Source organism: Miscanthus floridulus, chromosome 17 (assembly GCF_019320115.1).
Source record: "Miscanthus floridulus cultivar M001 chromosome 17, ASM1932011v1, whole genome shotgun sequence".
NCBI lineage: Eukaryota > Viridiplantae > Streptophyta > Magnoliopsida > Poales > Poaceae > Miscanthus > Miscanthus floridulus.
Genome location: NC_089596.1, coordinates 13,230,754 through 13,236,352, shown reverse-complemented (window position 1 = coordinate 13,236,352; position 5,599 = coordinate 13,230,754). Strand labels below are relative to the sequence as shown.

The window sequence follows — 5,599 nt, the reverse complement described above, 5'->3', positions numbered from 1 at the left end:
TCAAGATCTGTCAAGGTAAGCAATAGTTTGCTTCCTTCTTATCCTCTGTTTGTTATTTCTCGATAATCAGTCTGATTTGTTAGGGAAAAAGCACTAAAGTTATTAATGGGTTAGGCTATTAGGGTATCAATTTGGAAGAGAATTATTGGAGTGAAATTGCAATCAAATGAGAAGTAGAACGAGTTGGCGACGGTGCTACTAACCTACTTGCATGTATCATGTATGTGTTGCCATCCTATTTCCAACTTTCCAATATATTATATTCTTCATTATTAAATAAACTAGCAAATATTAAAATGACATTATATTTCTAAATTATTGAATCATCTGCCATGATAATTCATAGGAAAGAAAAGGCTAAAAATTCACGTAGGAGATGTTGGTAGCACACACTATATCTTGCAATGAACAAATGTGATGATTTGTTTTTTTTTTGAAGAAATTTAAGGGGTTACGCACCCCTACTGAAAATGTATTGAAGCAAAAAAACAACAAATAAAAAACAGTACAGGTACAAGTACAGAGCAGAGATAGAGATAGTGAAAAGGAAACAGGAACTAGGGAACTAAAAAATGGTAGAAAAAAGAAAGATAGAGAAGACTAAAGATTTCTTTGTTAATCTAGGCGATTGATCCATTCCTGAATTGCTGGAAAATACTTCTTTGCTCTGCACAGCATGATCTCAAATTCAGATTTGAAGATATCTTTGCAACCTTGAATAGAAGGGGGGATCATTTTGAAGATGAGGTTATTTCTGCACATCCAGATGGCCCAGCACAAGAGAATGATGGTCTCCATGAAGAACTTTGTATTAATTTGAACTCTTAGGTTCTCCAGGTTCTGCAGAGGGGTGCTGCTGCTATTGACTGTCAATCCAATAAAGTTCCAGCATTGAGAGGCAAATGGACAGTCAATGAAAAGGTGTTCAATACTTTCCTCAGTCTGATTACTGCATAAAACACAGTGGTAGCTCTCCAGCTCCATATTTCTTCTTCTCAACATACCTCTAGTGTTTAGTCTGGCTTTGAGGATCAACCAGAAAAACACCCTATGCTTATTTTGGCAGGAACTTTTCCAGAGCCATCTAAATGCAGCATGGACCTGTGAATGACCACTCAGGTGCCTATATATTTTGGATGATGAGAATTGGGTTGATCCCCAAATGAATTCCCATTTATCTCTGTCTTCAGGAGCTTGCAGTTCACTCAGAGAAAGTTGAAGCTGCAGGAACTGATTGTAAGCCTCTTCAGAGAGAGGGAGATGGAAAATGCTTTGGAGTTCTCTGCTTCTAACTTCAGCTACAGAGATTGTTTTGCAGTTTATGAATGAAAAGAGCTCAGGGAAAGCCAACTGAGGTATACAGTCATTCCAGATGTCTGACCAAAATAAGCAAGTTCTTCCATCCTTAAGATCTACTTTTGCCAGCCCTTTAAAAACATCCAGAAGCTTGATGATGTCCTTCCACCAAAAGGATCCCTTGTATTTCTAACTGGAAGTTTTCCATTGCTGTAGTAAGATTCCCAAACCAAGTTGACTCAAGGTATATCATCTTTGTTGAAAAATTTATGCAAGAACTTCATAAGGAGGGCTTCGTTTTGTGTTCTGAGGTTAAGAGCTCCAAGGCCTCCCTCTGCTTTTGATCTGCACACCATTGGCCAGGCTGCACTTGCTGGCTTCTTTGAATTCAAGTCTGAGCCTCTCTAGAGGCAATGTTTTCTATATTTGTCAATTTGATCAATAAGGGCAGTCCCAATGAAAGAAACTAGTAGTTTCTATAACATAGGATACCGCACCAAAAAAGTACTGCTTGCCAACCCATGGTTTTTATGAGTAATAATTATTTTCTCTTTCTCTCTCCCAACTCTATCTTCTTCCTCCAATGGGAGTGCGGCACGAGCCCCCTAGAAACTGGTGGTTTCTCCCCAATGGCGATTTCATGGTTTCTTAGTGCATTGGGTCAAGAGAAGACCTGATTTCTTCATGAGGAAACCATTTCTAGGATTTTTGCTCTCTTTCTTCATTAATTACATTGCCATGTCAGCGTTTGCCTACGTGGCAAGTCATTTAATGAGGATAGAAATCATCATCAATACACCATTGGGACTGCCCTAACTATACCCTGAAGCTTAAATGTACACATGGCAAAGGTTGGCAAAGTAGTTATAACAGAGTTAGTTAGTTGAAGCCTTCCTGCCTGGTTTGGGAAAGAAGAGGCAGCTATGAGTCTTCTTTCACATTTACTGACTAGTGGTAAGAAATCCACCACTCTAGGTTTCTAAAGTCCTAATGGCAGCCCCAAGTATGGGAATGGCAAAGTTCCTTTGTGACAATTGAAGGTCCTTGCAAGATGATCAAGCCTCTCTTCTGAAATATTAATCGGTACAATCAGGGATTTATTATAATTCACTTTGAGACCAGTTGAGGAGCCAAAAGATTGGAGCAGGCCTTTCAGGTCAAATAACTGAGGGGCTGAAGCTTGCATGATGATCAATGTATCATCAGCATATTGCAAAATAGGAAAGTCAGAGGTATGGTTCAGTTCGAGGGGCAATTTCAGGATTCCTCTTCCTCTTGCTTTGTTTAGAATTGAGGTCCTGTTTGGTTCCTTTAGTCCGCGGACTAAAGTTTAGTCCCTGGACTAAAGTTTACTCCGGACCCTGTTTGGTTCCAGGGACTAAAGTCCATTGATGCAGTTGTATAAAGACAATATTACCCCTATTGAGATGAAGATATTACAGCTGCTGGCCGAGCAGAACCCATTCACCCCAAAACATCACAATTGCTCATACATTCACAAAAATGCTCATACATTCAAAAATTTGTCCATACACTTAAAAACCATCACAGCTATGATCTACTAAACAAACCCTCAACTTTCCAATCACGGAACTGATTCATGGTTTGATCTTCATCCCCATGTCGTGTATTAGCAACATTTGCTTCAGAAGATGATGGCTCGGTGAATGGAACATAGTTTTCATCATGATCAACTAAATCAAAGTCCGCATCCCCCAAAAAACTATCTCGAATGAAATTATGAAGTGCCATGCATGCAAGAATTATTTGACTTTGCTTTGGCATCGGATAACTTGGTAGATCTAACAAAATCCTCCACTTCATCTTCAAAACTCCAAAAGACCGCTCGATGACATTACGAAGTGAAGAATGTGCATAATTAAAATGCTCTTTTTTACCTCTTGGCATTGGGCCTTGTCGATACTCTGGGAGATGATACTTTGTACCCTTGTACAGTGCAAGATAACCCGGTCGGTTTGGGTACCCCAAGTCGACAAGATAGAACTTGCCTACACATTCAATATTTTTTAATGTAAGACATGCAAAGTATTGAAAAAATGAGAGAAGAAGACAGAATAGAACACGTCAATACCTTGAGGTGGATGTGGAAACTTGTCTCCATATTTCTCAATTGCATCTTTGAACACCCTCATATCATGAACTGAGCCAGGCCATCCCGCCACGACAAAAGTAAATCTCATATCGAAGTCACATATGGCCATCACATTCTGACTTGTATATCCATGTCATCCCGTATGTTGGACTACCTTGCTAGGTGGTACCACAATAGGGACATGTGTCCCATCAATTGCTCCAATGCAATTGTCAAAGAATGGAGAAAAAACGAGGAGATTGCAACCTAGGATGCACATTCTTAAATTCAGGGTCTACTGGCCTAATGATATCAGCTGCAAGCTTGCTCACACTATGCAGTACTTTATCAAACTTCCTACATACGGTCTCCAGTGACCTAGTAAAACGATCTTCAGCTTGTCTGACTGAGGGGCACCACGTATCCACAAAAACAGCCCTAAAGCCTCCATAGATGGCATCCTCTTTGTGGACTTCAAACCATATGACTCAACTAGCAAACTGTGAAGCTTGTCAAACACACACCTACTCATTCTAAACATGTTGAAGAAAGAACTCTTATTTGCTAGTGTTTTCATGACCCATTCATACCCACTTTTTGTTGGTACCCTGTACTCAGATTTGTTCATGTATGTGTCGAAGTGGTACATACCGATCATGGCACTAGCAAGAATAGCAATTCTTCTCCTTTTCTTCTGGCACTTCAAGATATAGTCTACTACTTTCTTGATCATCATCGGACCCCTATTACAACATGAACAAAAATTGTATAAGTACAACCATGACAATGTAATCAGCACCAGCAAGATGAAAATTCAAGTTCAACAGCATGACAATGAGTTCAACAGCAGCAGCATTAGCAGGAAAATGTAAATGTAACCATCAGGAACATAATTTGAAATGCAACAAACAGCCAACCACAATGCAACATAAGTTCAAGCTCTAGTTCAACACACATGCAACCAACATGCCAAAATGAGTTCAAGTTCCACACACAAAAGATGCTGCAGATAAACTAAGTTACAACAACAAATCAGCTGGTGTCATTGCAGCATCTCTTCAACCACGTCAACCTGTCTTCAGTCTTTTTGAACTGGCAAAAGACTTGTCGATTGTATTCAGAACAGAATAGTTTAGTAGCCATGTAGTATTCCTCCGAGTTATAGTCCGCACCACACTCCACAGCCAAATCTAGACATCTTGCTATATCCTTTTTCTTCTCCTCCTTCTGTCGGCTCTTCTTGTCTGCCATTTGAGCTATTGATCCTTCTTCTTTATTTTTGGTAATTTCTAACTCTTTAAGCAGTCCCTAAAACATCTTCAACATTGGACTTTTGCTTTTCTTGGGTGGACTTGTGGCTATGCTTGTACTACTGCTTGCCCTCTTGCGGCTGTTAGAACTCATTGGGCTGTTCACAAAGCCGTCTCCATCTGCATCTTCACCTTCCTCATCAGCACATTCCTCAGGATCAATACTCTCTTGTCCAAGCATGCAAGAGGTGGATCCATCAACTGTCACCCCATGGAACATTTCACCTAGTTGGTCAACGTAAGTAGGTACGCCATACATGAACTTCTTACATTCCTGGTTTCTCTGAAACACACAAAGAAAGAGACAAAACAAGGAACAAATCAGCAGTCATGAAGACATAACCACAGGAACGAATATGTAATGGCAATGATCCAAGAGAAATTACCTCTGTCTCTTTTTTCAGAAGGCAAGCGGTGCTATGATTGTTCCATCAGGTCATCGCCCTAAAGCAATATGATTGTTAAGCATTACCCAGAAATTGTATAGGGCCTTGCATTGGGTCATTCTATTCTTAAGTTGTTTGGTTGAATGATTGAGGACATGTCTTCATGAAAAATTGTTGACGCATCTCCTTCTAACCTCTACCAGACATTGTCCCATTCAAGCAATTCCCTGCCCTTATTTGTTCAATAGCTACATCACAGAATATGTGTGTGTTTTCTTTGGTCCAATTGGCCTTGTCAAATAGATTCTATTACACAAAACATAATTAGCTAGAAATAGAGCCTAATTATCTACTGGAGCATATCAAAACATGTAGAAAAACAGCTACAAATTGAAAATCTGAGCAAAATGAGATCATGTTTTTGGATCTTACCGACTATGAACTATGTTCAGTTCCGTTGTCATCTTCATCCTTGATAGCGCCGAGATGCTCTGGAGGCGCGTAACTGTGCCCGA

At 39.9% G+C, this 5,599-nt stretch overlaps 1 pseudogene; it reads right to left on the bottom strand.

The window, feature by feature from the left end:
- Positions 1-2,847: 2,847 nt before the first annotated feature.
- On the bottom strand, positions 2,848-4,124 carry LOC136515263 (uncharacterized; annotated as a pseudogene).
- Positions 4,125-5,599: the final 1,475 nt, after the last annotated feature.